General features: G+C 34.3%; 1 long non-coding RNA gene across 1 annotated transcript; it reads left to right on the forward strand.

Annotated features, from left to right (window-relative positions):
* Nucleotides 1–16,191: 16,191 nt before the first annotated feature.
* LOC121216059 (uncharacterized) lies at nucleotides 16,192–16,943 on the forward strand. The gene is made up of 2 exons (XR_005912096.1): nucleotides 16,192–16,331; nucleotides 16,657–16,943. It is a non-coding gene; the product is annotated as an uncharacterized lncRNA (long non-coding RNA).
* Nucleotides 16,944–18,579: the final 1,636 nt, after the last annotated feature.

Below are 18,579 nucleotides of genomic sequence, written 5' to 3' on the forward strand. Positions count from 1 at the left end.
TTATATGTTAGTTGTAAAGTTTTTGCTAAGTGTTTATGTATTGAAACATCCAATATCCAGATCTAGCGTTTCAAGTTGGGTAGAGAGTGTTACATGCATACCCTAGTCCTCTATGAGGAAGGACTGGAAATTCTAAACCTCTCTCAGTAGCAAGTCAAGAGTTCATATGTGTGGTGGGGGTTGGTAAGCCATGAAACCTAGGTCGTCCCATCAAGCAATATCCGCAACTTCACCGTCAAATCTACTGTCCTCAGGTTCAATGGGAATGGGATCCAATTTTGAAATTACAATAATTTTCGCACCATCGGGCCCTGCCTCCTCTATTGGGTCGTTATCTATTTATTCGTCATCTTTGACCTCTTCGTTCTCTTTTCCCTCTTCGTTATCAACCTACTGTACAAATCCAGGGTTGGATGTGTCATCACCACTCGAGGTTGTCAAGAGTAGATCATCCATTCTTGTAAACCCCAGCCAACCCCAGAACCACTTTTGTTTAACTTGCCAAAGTAACTTGTTTGCATGCTTGTCTGAGTGTTACTGGTGTTCAACATCGGTGTGCCAAAATTAAAACCAATGGCATTGATAGAATGTCGTGCAGATGTATCGTAGGCCCAGTGACCAAATACCCCAATTTTCCATTACCCTAGTGATCGAGGGGCGAAACCGATGAATGCCTCACCATTGATGATGATTCTGACGGGTTTTGGTATGAGCTTTGTAGCAATGATTTCATTTCATCACACAACTGTGTGGTGGGACTTTTAGCTTTTTCATCGAGTGTGGGATTTGGTGGATAGGGTGTTTGTGAGCTCGGACCATCTTTGTCCTCCTCGACGAAGTCGACATACAACTCCAACACAACATTCCCACTAGAACAATGGGATTCGATCACCTGCTCTAGATCATTGTCTCGCTTGATCTAAAAAAATGGCATATCTATTGGGTTCCAATGATGAAAGATATCTACATTTGAAGCTCGAAATTCTTCTCTAGATCCCTACTTTACGCTTAATCCTTGTCCAAAGCTCCTTCAACTGGTCCGGTTGAATGCCAGATCTGCGGTTTGTGCTAATACAAAAACAGGGCCAATTTTGGTCTCACAAATTTAAGCATTGTAATGGATAAAAGTTCACACTCGTCTTCTCATCTTGAACGAAATAGCATGTTCCACATGTTTAAAATAGAGAAAATAGTAAAAAAATAGTATTCATCAACCAAACCCTAAATCTATACGTAAATTAATGAATTATCTTTGCTTTAACAATAATGTAGGGGCGAAATTCAAGTTTTCACGACAACGTCGGTCTCACAATGGGATTCAATCACCTGCTCCAGATCGTTGTCTTGCTTGATCTAAAAAAATGGCATATGTAGTGGGTTCCAATGATGAAAGATATCTACATTTGAAGCTCAAAATTCTTCTCCAGATCCCTACTTTACGCCTAATCCTTGTCCGAAGCTCCGTTAACTGGTCCGGTTGAATGCCAGATCTACGGATTGCGCTAATACAAAAACGGAGCCAATTTTGGTCTCACAAATTTGACCATTGTAATGGATAAAATTTCACACTCGTTTGCTCATCTTCAACGGAATAGTATGTTCTACATGTTTAAAATAGAGAAAATAGTAAAAAAATAGTATTCATCAACCAAACCTTAAATCTACGTGTTAATTAATGAATTATCTTTGTTTCGACAATAATGTAGGGGCGAAATTGTTGTCGCGAAAACTACGCATAAATTAATGAATTATCTTTGCTTCGACAATAATGTAGGGGCGAAATTCAAGTTTTCGCAACAATGTCGATTACTCCTAGTGCCAAGTATCTTTCAGATCAATAATTTTCTTCGAATGTCGATATGGAAAATCAAAGGCCTATATTGAGTTGTTTTTATAGAGCTCTTTTGTGAGGGAGAAAACATACCACCACAGAAGCATAGGGTAGGGAAAAAGGTTTTCTTTTTCTATCTCGGGTTGTAGGGGCTCAAAGGCAGAAGCAATGGAGTTGGGTGGAGGTTGAAATGGCCAAAGAGAAAACGCTCCCTACAAGAGGCACTTTCATCTGACACAATAGTGAAAGCGCTCCCTACAGGAAGCGTTTTCAACTGGCATGTAGCAATAAAATGCTCCCTGCAAGAAGTGCTTTCACTACATGTCAGACAAAAATGCCTTTTGCAGGGTGCGTTTTCTCTCTGAACATTTCAACAACACTGAGTTCTTTGTTGCTTCTACATCTGAACCCTTGCAACCCGGGATTCCCAAGATAGAAGAATTCTCATTTTACCTCGCCCCATCCCCTATATAAATGCATATTCTCATCCCTTTAATTCAGCAAACGAATTTTTTTTTTCTTGTGTGTTAAATTTTTTGAGGTTTAAAGATTTATTTCTCTCTCACTTTAAAGGAGACATAATCATAGTTTTAAGTTGTGTTTAGGTTCACGGTGATGTCATGGAGCTCGATGACCTACAAATTTCACCTGCAGTGGGAGTATGGTGCCACACTTAAGAAATCGAGATCGCTTTGCAACTCGAGGTCCAAGTTGGCGGTGATTATACCGCCTCATGTTGAAGTGTAACTAAGGCTGCTTCAAGGTTACAAATGTTATGTTGTCAAAGGATGGAGCATAACTGGGGCCCTAGTTGATGGTGGTTATGCGGGCACACAAAAGTGAAAAGAAGAAAAACGGAGGGGCCTTCTAGTAGAATCAAGTAATTCGTGTTGTCCATGTCCACCAAAGGCAATAACCCTATTAATAAAACTTGTTACACCCCAAATATGTCAGAGGTTATAATAACGAGGTAACTACCTTTGGTGGACATAGATAAAATGAAATACTTGATTATCCTAAAAGGCCACTGTGTTTTTCTTCCTCTTACTTCTTTTTGGATTTTATACACCATCCTCCTCTGACGAGGAAAAATTAGTTGTTCTGCTCGCATAACCACTGTCAACTGGGGGCTTATTTATACTCCATCCTTTGACAAGATAACCTTTGTAAACTTGAAGCCCTAGTTATATTTCAACCCCAAACCGTATAATCACCGTCAATTGGGACCTTGAGTTGCAATGCGATCTGACTTCTTGGGTGATGGCTTTGTAGAATTTCAACATAGTTTCTCAAATAATTTTTTTTTCATCATATTCTTATAAATTAACCAATAAAAATCATATTTTCTAAAAAATAATTATAATAAAATATATATGATTAAAGTTGTTTATAATTTTTAAAATATATATTTGGTAATAAATTATTTATCGATTTAAAATTTTGTTTGTGATATATTCTATTTAAAAATGTGTTTTCTTACTCAATGCACAAGCTAATTGCATATATTTTTATTGGTAATAAATATTTTGTATTATTATGAGTAAGAATTTTTTTTTAAATAATGTGATGATGTAGGTATATGATTAATGATTTTGACTCTTATAATTATTATTCTATTATTATTTATCATTAGTACAAATATAAATTTAAAATTAAGAAGTGTATAAATAATTTAAATAGTGTAAATAGCTTAAATACTTCATTGAAATTTTATATTTTTTAAAGTAGAAATATTTTACATTATTCCTAATATATCATAAATGATATTTTAATTTAACATTAGAGAATTAAATTTAAAAAATAGGATAATATCGTTACTTACTGTATCAGTGTAACCCTTAAAATACAACATTTCATTGCAATAAAATGGGTAAAAAATATATATGTTAATTATAAATTTTTAAAAAAAATTGAAAGTATCACAAAAGGAATTGTAAATACAAATAATAATATATTATATTGAATTAAAAATCTGTTAAGTAAAATTTATACCTTAAAATAATTTAAAACATGACATTTATAAATGATTGGTTAAAAAATAATAATGGTAATGATATTTTTTATCAAAGTCAACGGTCCAACTCCAAATCAATGATTCTGATCTCTCCAATGCAAATTGAGGAATCTGAAGTGATTGACCGCGGGAGAATAAATAAATTATCTGATTTCACCTCGAATCTACCCGTCGAGCGTTTTTAGCTTGCGTTTTTCACTCTCTTACTCCAGCTGACAGGAAACGGTGCTCCCTCGTTTGTCGACGGTGGTTGAGGATCGAAGGGAAGAGCCGTCAACAGCTTTCTCTCAACGCCCAATCAGATCTACATCCTTTGATTCCTTCCATCTTCTTTCGCTTCGATGCCGTCACGAAACTTTGCTGTATTTATAGAGTTGTTGTTATGTTATTAAAATTTAAAGATAATTATTATTTAAATTTATAATTTATAATTTTAATAGATTTATGATTATTGTTAGTAAAAGATAATTAGTGTTAAAATATTTTTTTCTCAAAAAAATTTAATAGGTAAAATAATTTTTATTCAAATTATCCTTTTTTTAATGTGATAATTATTTTTTAAGTTTTTATGTTAAAATCAAATTTTAAATAGTTATCTAAATTTTAAAATTTTAATGAAAAGAATTAAAGTACTTAAATTTCTTTTAAAAATATTATAATTAGTTTTTTTTTAAAATTTTATGTAAATAATATAAATAATAAATAAATATTTGAGTTAAATCAAATAGATAATTCTTTTTAATAATTGATAAAAATATTAAATAAAAATAGGAATTAAATGGAAAGAAAGTGAGAGAGCATCACTTGACCAGCGGGGGATGAAAGGTCCTGCCCCTTAAAATAGAAAATTTTTATTTAGGTTCCTTAAAATTTTAAATTTATAATAGTAAAAATGTACTTTATCCTTAAAAATGATAAAAAATTAATTTGATCTTTTAAAAATTATAAATTTATAGGTTATTAAAATAGTAAATTTATATTTTTATTATCGTAAAAATATACAATTTAATTTTACCTGCCCTTAAAAAATTTTCTACTTCGCCTCTGCACTTGAGACAAATATAATGTATATATCTTGTTATATTATATATATATGATATCCGATTGAAAATATATTTATATTAAATATTATAATTTAAAAAATTTAACTTAAAAATTACATTATCAATTATATGTGTCGAAACCGTTTTTTTGAAAACAAAAATTTAGTTGTTGACTTTAAAAACAAAACTGGAGTCGCCACCGATCTTTTATTAAAGTGTGATCGGCCCACCTTAAAAATAATTTTGGTCTGCGAAATTTGAGAAAACGGGTTCGGAAGTCAGTTACGCACGAGGAAGGATTAGCACCCTCGTAACGCCCAAAATTGGTACCAAATTGATTTTTTTAATGCCTTGGTGTCGAAAATTTGAAAAGATTTTAAAAGGAACTTTTTATTTCATGAACGAATTAAAATAATAAGACATTCCTATTTCAAAGAAATAAAACACCACACCCAGTGAGTTAGGGCACAATGTTTTTAAATCTTCAAAATATTCGAACATTGCCTTTTGCTTTTGAAAATTCTTATCTCGAGAATATAAATGTCATGACCAGTAAGTTAGGACCCAACATTTTAAATTCCCAAGAATAAGCTTTTATTTAAAATTTTCGAATTTATTGCAAAGAGGATACTTAGCGTTCTAAATTAATCGAAAAATAACCGCGATCCAGTAAGTTAGGACACGACCTTTCTCGAGAATCATGAATGCCAAATATTCAGAAAATAAGAACGATTTTAATGTTTTGACGAAACCCAATGTATATTTTCCTTAAAAAGTATTGTAAAATGCTAATGTACACATAAAACCAAAACTTTAACTTTAAATTATATGTATATATGTATTTTCAAAATATAAGTATGATACATAAATAAATTTTGAAAACATGTATATGCATATATTAAAACAAGTACATATAAGTATACAAAAATAAGAAATTAATGAAATATATAAAACAAAACAAAAAAAAACTTATTATAATTTCTAAGAAAATATGTATGTATATATATGAAAAAAATATATATATGTGTGTATATATTTACAAGGAAAAACAAAAAATATATATAATATATAAATAAACTACGAAAATATATATATGTATATGAAAATGTGAATGAATTATAAAATGGAAGAATGTATATGTATTATAAAATGTAAATGTATATATATATGTATATATAAACTATATATAAAAAACTAAGAAGATAATATAATAATAAAATATATAAAATATGTGTACGTGAATCAATAAAATAAAAATATAAAATTATATATATACGTATATATTTACAAAGTAAAAAAAAGTGTAAGTATGTATAAAATATGAGTATGTGAAAAAAAAAAGTTTAAAAGTGTGTGAATAATAATAATAATAATGTTAACAATAATAACAATAAATAAAATAAAATAAGGGTATAGCATAATTATGATAAGAAACTAAAATGGATTGAATTGAATTAAAAACGAAAGAAATAGGCGGATTTAGAATAAATTTAAAAAAGAAAGGACCCAATTGAATGCGCGCGTGACATCGGAGGACCAAAAGGGAAATTATCCCGTCCTTCCAAAACGCAGCGCAACAGGTGACCCAATCGAAACAGAAGTAAAATATGCGGCCTAATTTCTGAAATAAGAAAAAGGATTTAATTGGAAGGTGTTGCAAAAAAGGAAGGATCAATTGCGCAATTTTCCCCTTCAAGCCAGACGCGCGGACCCTTGTTTGCGGGTCGGGTCGACGCGCGGGTCTGGCTTCGGCAAAACGACACCGTTTTGGTGTCCTCATTTAAACCCCCTTTTTTTGTCGAAAATGTCATTTGCAGCAGAAGAAATAATAAAAAAAAAACTAAAATCCTTTGTTTATCTGCTAGGGTTCCATGCCCTGTCTCAGCCGCCGCCGTTCTTGGCCAATCAGCCTCCGTTCGCGACAGAGACGGCCTCAGTTCAGCGATTCCGGCGAGAGAGAGGTAAGTTCGTCCCTTTTATTTATATTTTAAACAAAAATAAATAAAAATAAAAAGAAACTCTATAGAAAAAATAAGATATATGTATATATGAAACAAAATAAAAGAATGATAATCTCAATGAGGTAAAAACCAGAGAGAAAGAAAACCTTTGTCTTTTAAAAAGAAAAATCTATTTGCCTTTGAATTTCTTTCGGTCTTTCCTCCCCCTAAAATACAGATTTTAATCGGCTTTATATAGCCGATTAACACCCCAAAATCTGAAAAAAAATCAAAAGACCCCGCTCCTTTCCGTTATTTGTTGCGCTTGTGTTCCCCCTTTTTCGTAGGTTTGGTGACCGTGGAAGCGCGCGACGAGTGCGGAGCGACGAGTGCGGCGTGTGGGCGCTGTTGCGGCGTGCATGTGGGAGCTGATGCGCCTAGGGTTCCTGCTAGTGTTTTGGGCTAGCAAGTTTGGTTTAGTATCTTGGGCCATTCTGGGTTTAGTTGGGTTTTGGGTCTGTTTATTGGTTTGGGCCCGGGCATATTTGTTTGCTTGGGCCCGGGCATTATTGGGCTTGTACAGCTGCCCCTCTTTGCTCATTGTCGTGTAACGAGAATAGAACAAAGACTAAAAGCCCAATTGTGCCCGGTCTTACCGAGCCTTACCTTCTTCAGTGCTTTTCTTCTTCAAGTAGCATCATTCCAACCTACTGCATCTTCAGAAGTATAGGAACTAGTGCTTCGATCCACTCCTACTGCATCGTCAGAGAGATATGATTTGTACCTTGTAGCTTCTCAAAATAACAAAATTTGCTATCTTTAGTCTGCTCCACTGCAACTTTAGGGAGATAAGACTTGTAGCTTCAATTTGTTCTGCTACAACTTAAAGATAAGTCTGATGCGATCTGTTCTACTGCAACTTCAGAGAGATGAGATCTGTGGTCTTAATCCACTCCATTGCAACTTCAATGAGATAGGATTGGTTACTTCACTGTAACTTCAGGGAGATAGACTTGTATCTTCGATCTACTTCACCACCAGTATGGGAAGACAAGATCTACTTTCTTCGATCTACTTCACGCCAATACATGAAGACAAGATCTACTTTCTTCAATCGATTCGACTGCCGATCGGGGGATAGAATTCCTGGCTTCAATATACTCCACTGCAACTTCAAGGAGGTAAGATCTGCCATCTTTGATCTGCTCCACTACTGCTTAGGGAGATAAGATATGTCATCTTTAATCTATTCCGCTGCTGTCCAGGGAAATAGAATTACTGGCTTCAATGTACTCCACTGCAACCACAGGGAGGTAAAATTCACCATCTTTGATCTGCTCCACTACTGCTTGGGGAGACAAGATCTGAAATCTTGAATCTATTCTGCTGCTGTCCAGGGAAGTGGAATTACTGGCTTCAATGTACTCCACTGTAACCACAAGGAGGTAAAATCTGCCGTCTTTGACCTGCTCCACTACTGTTTAGGGAGATAAGATCTGTAATCTTTAATCTGTTCAACTACAATGTCGGGGAAACCAGATCCGCCGTCGTAGCTTCAATCTGTTCCACCGCACCGTCAGGGAAGTAAGATCCGTCGTTGTGGCTTCAATCTTTTTAATTGCAATATCAGGGAAACCAGATCCGCCGTCATAGCTTTAATCTGTTCCACTGCACTGCTAAGGAAGTAAGATCCACCGTTGTGGCTTCAATCTTATTAATTGCAATATCAGGGAAACCAGATCCACAGTCGTAGCTTCAATCTGTTCCGCTACACTGCTAAGGAAATAAGATCTGTCGTTGTGGCTTCAATCTTTTTAATCGCAATATCAGGGAAACCACATCCGCCGTCGTAGCTTCAATTTATTCTGCTGCACTACTAAGGAAATAAGATCTGCCGTTGTGGCTTCAATCTTTTTAATCGCAATATCAGGGAAACCAGACCCGCCGTCGTAGCTTCAATCTGTTCCACTGCACTGCTAAGGAAGTAAGATCCACTGTTGTGGCTTCAATATTTTTAATTGCAATATCAGGGAAACCAGATCCACCGTCGTAGCTTCAATCTGTTCCGCTGCACTGCTAAGGAAATATAATCTGCCGTTGTGGCTTCAATCTTTTTAATCGCAATATCAGGGAAACCAGATCCGCCATCGTAGCTTCAATCTGTTCCGCTGCACTGCTAAGGAAATAAGATCTGTCGTTGTGGCTTCAATCTTTTTAATCGCAATATCAGGGAAACCAGATCCGCCGTCGTAGCTTCAATCTGCTCCGCTGTACTGCCAAGGAAGTAAGATCTGTCGTTGTGGCTTCAACCTTTTTAATCGCAATATCAGAGAAACCAGATCCGCCGTCGTAGCTTCAATCTGCTCCACTGTACTGCCAAGGAAGTAAGATCCGCCGTTGTGGCTTCAATCTTTTTACTTTTCAACCTGCTCCATTGTAACTCAGGGAGACAAGGCTTTATGATTTCACCGATCTGCTCTCTGTGGAACATGACCTGTATGACTCACTTTGTAAGCCTAATTATGCCTAATGATTAGGATGTCATGATCAAAATGGATCAAATGCTCCTAACTAGACATGTATGAATGACATTTGAATGAATGCAGAATGTTATATTTTGAGAATGATCCTTCTTTACCACTTAGGTTATCATTACTCAAAGTTAAAGCTCATTGCTAATGTGTTGTAGCGTCTTCTTGCTCAGTTGGCATCTATAAAGAAACACTTGACCAGATTACCCCCCACTGTAAACCTCTAAGTTTGATCTATTGGGGCGCAAAATTTGTACCATCTTTCTCCCGTTGTAACCAAAGAGTGAAAAGATTTGGCCTTTTCTCAATCCTCTGTTATCACAATTGAAGGATACAGGATGTGAAACTCTTTGGTCTCTTACACCATTCCCAGGGTGTCCTACCAAATGCTCATGCACAAATGAAGAATTTTCTTCTCCAAGAACAACTTCTTCTTATTATTCGGTGATCATTGCTTGCTTGTTCATCTAAGCTTTGTCACTAACACGACATATTGCCAATTTGTTCAATCGATGTTTTAGACAACAAAATTCAAAGGGATAGTCTTAATTTAGACTCTTCCTTATTAGATTTCCAACCTTTGAACTTGGTGCGTTCTAAACAATAGTCCTGTTTAAGGTTCCTATATTATTTAGAAACTTCTAGAGTAATATGCAAAACTTCTCTTGTGAAAGTTTTATTAGTCCATTAATCATTATTTTAATGCAACATGCTTGCAAAAAAAATCATGGATAAGAATTGAGTTGGTTCTGAGCGTAGCTCAAAATGAATAAGTTGTCAAAGATAATAAAGATGGATAATAAAGAAATTGATTTAGGAACGCATATCTTGGAAATGAATGAAATGCTCCAAGAATAACAAAAATAGTATAAGCATTAGGTGCCCCAGATATCGCGGCTTGAACTTTGTTGTACAGACTTTCTGAGGACCATTCTAAGTTTAACATGTGTTTAGGAGATCTACAGTACTTTGTCGATGCCCCAAAATGTCGCCTACCCTTTCCTGTTGATTCAGGTATAGCAAGACCACTGCATGCCCCCATTCTGATCAGTATTTGAGTTGCTTTGAAAATTTCAAATGTCATTTTGGTCAACATTTGAGTCGCCCTTTTTGGGTTTTCAACTCAAATCCCCTTTGGTCTAAGGCGTCCTTTGCAGGTTTTCACCTTAGCCTCTCCATTTTTCATTTTCATTTTCATTTTCATCTTTTCATTTTTTCACATCACTTTTTTTTGGACTCAAACTTCCCTTTGCGGGTTTTTACCTTGGTCCTCTCCTTCTTTAAACGGAGAATTTCCTGACTGAATCTGAGTTTACAGGACTTATCATCCATCTCGCTCACAATCAAAGCTCCTTTGAGGAAAAAAAAAACTTTCTCTATAATCATAAGGTTCATCCTAATTTGGCATCCATTTTCCTCCAATATATATTTTGTAGAGGGAGGATCTTCTTCAACATTAGGTCGCCATCGTGGAATTCTCTGGGGTAAACCTTTTGTTACAGGCCCGCATCGTTCATTTCTTGGTACATCTGACCATGATGAATAGTTTCTAGCCTTTTTCCTTCTATCAAGTTCAATTGATCACCTTGCGATTGGATCCGTTCTGCTTCATCCAACTTGCTCAGCCAATACCCGAAGAGAAAGAATTTCAACTTCAATAGAAAAAACGTGATAAACTGAAAAGAGTGGCATTGCCCCGGTAGAGTTTTCACTGCACCATTCATGATATTCGCCTTGAACATACTGTGAATTTCTGATATCGGGCAGTTGTTTAAATTGCAATGAAAGTGCTTAACCTGGGCAATCCTGATATGACCATGCGTAGACATCTTTGAATTCTTGAAGTAACTCAATAACGTCTTGTTTTGTTTCTTCGATCAGGCATGCTCCATCAAGGTCATAGTCTCTACTGTCTCATTTGTTTCTCTTATTGCTTTACCATCCTCAACAAGTCAGGAGATAAGCTACAATTTATGACATCTTCAAAGTCATGAGATCCCTCTAAACACATGTCTCACTCAAAAGGAAATTTTGAGTCTGTAGCAGCGTCACTCATGTCATTGATATTTGGGGACCCATAGTGGGTACCAAAGAATATACAAAAGAATGTATGATGAATGAATGAATGGTTTAGCAGAAAAAAAAAAGAACGACGAAAACGTAAAGATTGAAAGAATATTTGCTCAAAGATGATTGCAATAATGTATTCATTAAAATAATAATATTCAGACGTGAGTCTATTTCACAAAGAAATTCTTATTGCTTCTAGGCTGAAAGCAACAAGTGTGTTCTGAACATTAATCTAACAAACTCTAAATACTACAGGGTTTCCTCTGCAGTCCAACTATTTAGAACATTCCCTGGTTTGCAAGGGCGAATATCTGACAAGGTCCCTTCTTCAGTTGTTTCTTCGTATATGTCACTAATGTGAACACCCCCAGCACCTCTTTATATATTGCATCCACCCTATTGTCAATCATGATTGGGAAACGGATTTTTTTGCACTTGATGAGTCATCAAGCTTGACAACACCTATGTTGATGAGTTTTTCAACTAACTTTTTGAAGGTAATGCAATTCTCGATTGAGTGCCCTGTAATTCCTGCATGGTAGTCACATTGTGCGTTCCCATCATACCACTTAGGATACGGAGGTTGTGGGGGTTTTATGTAGGAAAGGGAAATAACGTGTGCATCAAATAAACTTTGGTACAGCTCCTTATACGACATCGGAATTGGCGTGAACTGGAGCTTCTCAGTACCTGGTTTTACTCCAGATTCCTGTCTCAATGAACTTTGTTGACTAGCAACCCCCTTTCCTGGATGACTTACAACAAGTGATTTAGAGTAACCTGTGTTGTTCACCTCATTTTCTCTTCTCCTTAAGGCTGACCGCTTGTTACTCTCTTCCGCATCAATCTTCCCACTCCTGATGGCATTCTCAATCATCTCGCCATTCATGACTATGTCAGGAAAGCTTTTTGTGGCACTTCCTAGCATATGTGTAATGAACGGTGCCTTCAAGGTGTTAATGAACAACATGGTCATTTCCTTTTCCAGGAGCGGTGGCTGGACTTGGACTGCGACTTCCCTCCATCTTTGTGCATACTGCCTAAAGCTTTTGCTCGGCTTCTTCTCTATATTTTGGAGTGTAATCCTATCAGGAGCCATGTCTGTCACATGACTATATTGTTTCATGAATGCTCGTGCCAAGTCCCTCCATGAACCAATCGTGGTACGGCTCAGCTGATTGTACCACTTAGATGCTGCCCCTGCTAGGCTATCTTGGAAACAGTGTATCAATAATTGGTCATTGTTAACGTATCCAGCCATTCACCTGCAGAACATAGTGATATGAGCTTCTGGGCAAGTTGTCCCATTGTACTTCTCGAATTCAAGCATCTTAAACTTATGAGGGAGAATTAGATCTGGCACTAAACTCAACTCTTTTGCGTCAATGCCTCGATAACTTTCAGTAACTTCCATCGCCTTGAACTTCTCTTCGAGCCACCTGCATCTTTCTTCCAACTGTTTCGGTAACTCTTCCTTCATTCTTTCCTTCTCAACCACTTCATCAAAGTCAGGAATGACAGAGTTAATAGGATTATCTTCGGGATTAAAACCTGGCCCAGTTTGAAGGTTCGAAACACCAGCTCGAAATTGCTGAGGCATGATGGTGACGATTTGCGCGGGTATTCAGCTTGAGCTCGCTCATGTGGAGGGGTGAAACCTGAAGGATAGAAAAGTTCATCATCATTTCCCTCATCGACATCCGCCATGGGGCCTTTTCCTTTGTCACTTCCCTTAGTTATCAGTCGGGTTAACTTTGCCACTATATCCTCTTGAGATTCCCGCATCTTCTCAGACATCTCTTGTTTCATCTTGTCTAACCGCTCCTGCATTTGTAGCTGAAGTCGGTCTTGCATCTCTTTCTGGTACTGTTCGAGCTTCTCTAATCTCTGATCCATATCTTTTGTCTTTGCTCGAGTGCCGTATCGGTGTCGGGTTGGTTGGTTGGTTTCCAGGTTAACTGAGCAATAATTTTAATTAATTAGGCTCTTTTAATGGATTTTAATGCATATGATGCTATGTAATGCAGATGCATGAGATGAATGCAAAAAAGAGACGTTGATTCTGATTCAATTCTATATAGAAAACTTTTCTAGAAGACAAATTTCTTTACATAAAGCAGATATATATATACGGCTTTGCCCTCATACTCCAAACGAGGACATCTTCTCATTCTTCATCTGGATGCTAAGACAAATCTTGCGAATTCTTCAAAATGGATGTCTCTTCTATCTCCATTTTACTTGATCCGGGCCGTGCTTCGTTGCTCCTTTATCGTCGTGATGCTCGTTGGCTTCCCTTAAAAAAAGTTCAGCGGCTCTCGAATAATCTTCATCAGCTTGAGTCTTCGGGCAACGAAGCAATGGTTATGTAGTCCTCCATTAAACTATCATCTTCCTTTTGTTGTGTTTTCTCGGAACATATTCGGGCAACCGTATTATTTTCCACTTTATCAAGAAACCCATTTCCTTATGACAAGATCTCTATTAACAACCGAACGTGAATCAACACCTCTTTTATGATGAAAATGCAATGCAATCATGATGTCATGCAATCAAAACAAAATGCAACAAGTTAGTATCGGGTATAAACATTAAATCCAATATAAGCAAGAAATAATAAAAACTCCTAGTCAGGTATCTCCTAAGGTTTAGAGTACTTCTACCTAAGGTAAGTTCCTAAAGCTCACTATATGAGGTTTAGTTTCTAGAGTAAAGGTACCCGAACCAGCAGATTCCTCGATCCTCACCCATTATAGGCTCATGTGGATCAAGTTCAGTTCAGGGGGATACATTTCCCTATGGCTTCACGGAGATGAAAATCTCACGAAGACATAGGTACAGATGTATCCCGAAAGCGGTCCACTACCCTGCACGGAGGTGAAAACCTCACGAAGGACTAGTTTCTCGCTCCCACTTAAAGGGTAAAATGCAAAAATGCAAATGCAAAGTGACCAATCATACCAAGATGAAAAATCAATAAATACGAAGGGAACTTATGAATTTTTTAAAAACTTTTGATTTTCGACACAAAGACAAATATAATCAGTTTATGGCTCGACTCTCTAAAAGTCCCCAGTGGAGTCGCCAAGCTGTCGAAACCGTTTTTTTGAAAACAAAAATTTAGTTGTCGACTTTAAAAACAAAACTGGAGTCGCCACCGATCTTTTATTAAAGTGTGATCGGCCCACCTTAAAAATAATTTTGGTCTGCGAAATTTGAGAAAATGGGTTCGGAAGTCAGTTACGCACGAGGAAGGATTAGCACCCTCGTAACGCCCAAAATTGGTACCAAATTGATTTTTAATGCCTTGGTGTCGAAAATTTGAAAAGATTTTAAAAGGAACTTTTTATTTCATGAACGAATTAAAATAATAAGACATTCCTATTTCAAAGAAATAAAACACCACACCCAGTGAGTTAGGGCACAATGTTTTTAAATCTTCAAAATATTCGAACATTGCCTTTTGCTTTTGAAAATTCTTATCTCGAGAATATAAATGTCATGACCAGTAAGTTAGGACCCAACATTTTAAATTCCCAAGAATAAGCTTTTATTTAAAATTTTTGAATTTATTGCAAAGAGGATACTTAGCGTTCTAAATTCATCGAAAAATAACCGCGATCCAGTAAGTTAGGACACGACTTTTCTTGAGAATCATGAATGCCAAATATTCAGAAAATAAGAACGATTTTAATGTTTTGACGAAACCCAATTTATATTTTCCTTAAAAAGTATTGTAAAATGCTAATGTACACATAAAACCAAAACTTTAACTTTAAATTATATGTATATATGTATTTTCAAAATATAAGTATGATACATAAATAAATTTTGAAAACATGTATATGCATATATTAAAACAAGTACATATAAGTATACAAAAATAAGAAATGAATGAAATATATAAAACAAAACAAAAAAACTTATTATAATTTCTAAGAAAATATGTATGTATATATATGAAAAAAATATATATATGTGTATATATTTACAAGGAAAAACAAAAAATATATATAATATATAAATAAACTACGAAAATATATATATGTATATGAAAATGTGAATGAATTATAAAATGGAAGAATGCATATGTATTATAAAATGTAAATGTATATATATATGTATATATAAACTATATATAAAAAACTAAGATAATATAATAATAAAATATATAAAATATGTGTCGTGAATCAATAAAATAAAAATATAAAATTATATATATACGTATATATTTACAAAGTAAAAAAAAGTGTAAGTTTGTATAAAATATGAGTATTTGAAAAAAAAGTTTAAAAGTGTGTGAATAATAATAATAATAATGTTAACAATAATAACAATAAATAAAATAAAATAAGGGTATAGCATAATTATGATAAGAAACTAAAATGGATTGAATTGAATTAAAAACGAAAGAAATGGGCGGATTTAGAATAAATTTAAAAAAGAAAGGACCCAATTGAATGCGCGCGTGACATCGGAGGACCAAAAGGGAAATTATCCCGTCCTTCCAAAACGCAGCGCAACAGGTGACCCAATCGAAACAGAAGTAAAATATGCGGCCTAATTTCTGAAATAAGAAAAAGGATTTAATTGGAAGGCGTTGCAAAAAAGGAAGGATCAATTGCGCAATTTTCCCCTTCAAGCCAGACGCGCGGACCCTTGCTTGCGGGTCGGGTCGACGCGCGGGTCTGGCTTCGGCAAAACGACACCGTTTTGGTGTCCTCATTTAAACCCCCTTTTTTTGCCGAAAATGTCATTTGCAGCAGAAGAAATAAAAAAAACTAAAATCCTTTGTTTATCTGCTAGGGTTCCATGCCTTGTCTCAGCCGCCGCCGTTCTTGGCCAATCAGCCTCCGTTCGCGACAGAGACGGCCTCAGTTCAGCGATTCCGGCGAGAGAGAGGTAAGTTCGTCCCTTTTCTTTATATTTTAAACAAAAATAAATAAAAATAAAAAGAAACTCTATAGAAAAAATAAGATATATGTATAAATGAAACAAAATAAAAGAATGATAATCTCAATGAGGTAAAAACCAGAGAGAAAGAAAACCTTTGTCTTTCAAAAAGAAAAATCTATTTGCCTTTGAATTTCTTTCGGTCTTTCCTCCCCCTAAAATACAGATTTTAATCGGCTTTATATAGCCGATTAACACCCCAAAATCTGAAAAAAATCAAAAGACCCCACTCCTTTCTGTTATTTGTTGCGCTTGTGTTTCCCCTTTTTCGCAGGTTTGGTGACCGTGGAAGCGCGCGACGAGTGCAGAGCGACGAGTGCGGCGTGTGGGCGCTGTTGCGGCGTGCATGTGGGAGCTGATGCGCCTAGGGTTCCTGCTAGTGTTTTGGGCTAGCAAGTTTGGTTTAGTATCTTGGGCCATTCTGGGTTTAGCTGGGTTTTGGGTCTGTTTATTGGTTTGGGCCCGGGCATATTTGTTTGCTTGGGCCCGGGCATTATTGGGCTTGTACAGTATGTTTATAAAATATTAAATCAAATTATTTAATAAATTTTTATTGTAAAATATGATAATGCTTATATATTAAATCATTCACGTGTAGATGTAGATAGAAAAAAAATTAAAAATTATATGTTTATTTTTTTTATAGATATTATGCTTTAAATTATACATATGATCGTAAATACTTACTCGAAATTTCACTGATTCCATTAACGAAGACACAATTCTTTTTGAAGAATTCGCCATGATATATCTCATCCATGCATAATATCATAAAAAATGGATACAAATTTCTTACTGCCACTTAATATCAATAATAAGTCTGAAAAAGTATCTAAAAATATCTAATTTGCATGGATGATATGAATATATAACAATATTTATCGGATGTTACATGTCATTGCTATAATATTTAACATACAGCGTGGCAATTTCCAATTATCATTAAGAATTTTTTTTAAATGGTTTTTAAAATAAATTACATTTTTAGTCATTTAATTTTTTTGAAAATTTGTAGTCTAGTTACCTAACTTGAGAATATTTACAATTTGATCACCAAAATTTGCAAAAATATTAATATTTTAATTTAACATAATTGATTTTTCATATTTCAATTAGCATTTGTTGGTTACTCATGTAGTTTAAAATAATTGATAAGTAGTTAAATTTATTTAGATGAAATAGTATCAAATAATTTAAGTAATTTTAATAGTTTTGATAACTAAAATTATTTATCCCAACTTTAAATTTAAAGAAAGTAATTACAATATACAAAAAAAGTTAACATATAATCTTAATTTTGTAAAAAATAATAATGCTAACGTTAATTATATAAAATTTGAAATACTTATTTAAGTGTTATCTTAACATATTTTAATATAAATAATAAAAAGTAAAGAATTAATTTATTATAGTGAATATAAAATTTGTTGATAGTTTTTTTTCTTTTTTAATAATAATCTTCACTTTTGATAGAGTGCACTCAAACTCATGTCCTCGTATACTAGCAATAGTGACAATGTCAATTGAACTAAAATTCAATCGACAATTATTTAGTTAAATTATTGTAAAAGTCATATTGATAGTGGAGATCAAATATTAATACAATAATTTTTGAGAAACATAAAGTGAACTTATAGTAGCATGTGAGTAATGATATATGCTAGAAGATGTAATACCACGTGCCATTTAATGTCATTCATCTTTGAGGATTAGGTAACAAAATTTTTATATTCTTGATGTTAATGCCAAAACTAATATTTCTAATAGTCGAATTTAAATATCTTAAACAATTGAATGATAATTTAGATAATTTATTCTAAAATTCATGCTTTTAAAATAATAGTATTTAATGAGCAACATAATAAGGAATTATTAATAGATAGTGATAAATCATTGTAAAGATGATATTATAGTACATGATTCACGGCATAAGAATAAATTATTGATTACATGCCATAATTTTTATAATACGAAAGTGTAATTATTCTTTTAAGTATTATAATATAATATTCATTTCAAAAATAATATTTAATTTATATTAAAATGGTTCTAAAAACATTAGTTTTTAGGCAAATAAAATAGTACCGATCATCGATTTTTAAAAACACTAATATATTATTATACGTTTGTCCATATTTTATATAATTTTTAATTAAATTAAATTATTTAAATATAATTAAATTTTTTGAGGAAAAAA

The sequence above is a fragment of the Gossypium hirsutum genome, chromosome D04, assembly GCF_007990345.1.
Source record: "Gossypium hirsutum isolate 1008001.06 chromosome D04, Gossypium_hirsutum_v2.1, whole genome shotgun sequence".
In the NCBI taxonomy this organism is placed as follows: Eukaryota; Viridiplantae; Streptophyta; class Magnoliopsida; order Malvales; family Malvaceae; genus Gossypium; species Gossypium hirsutum.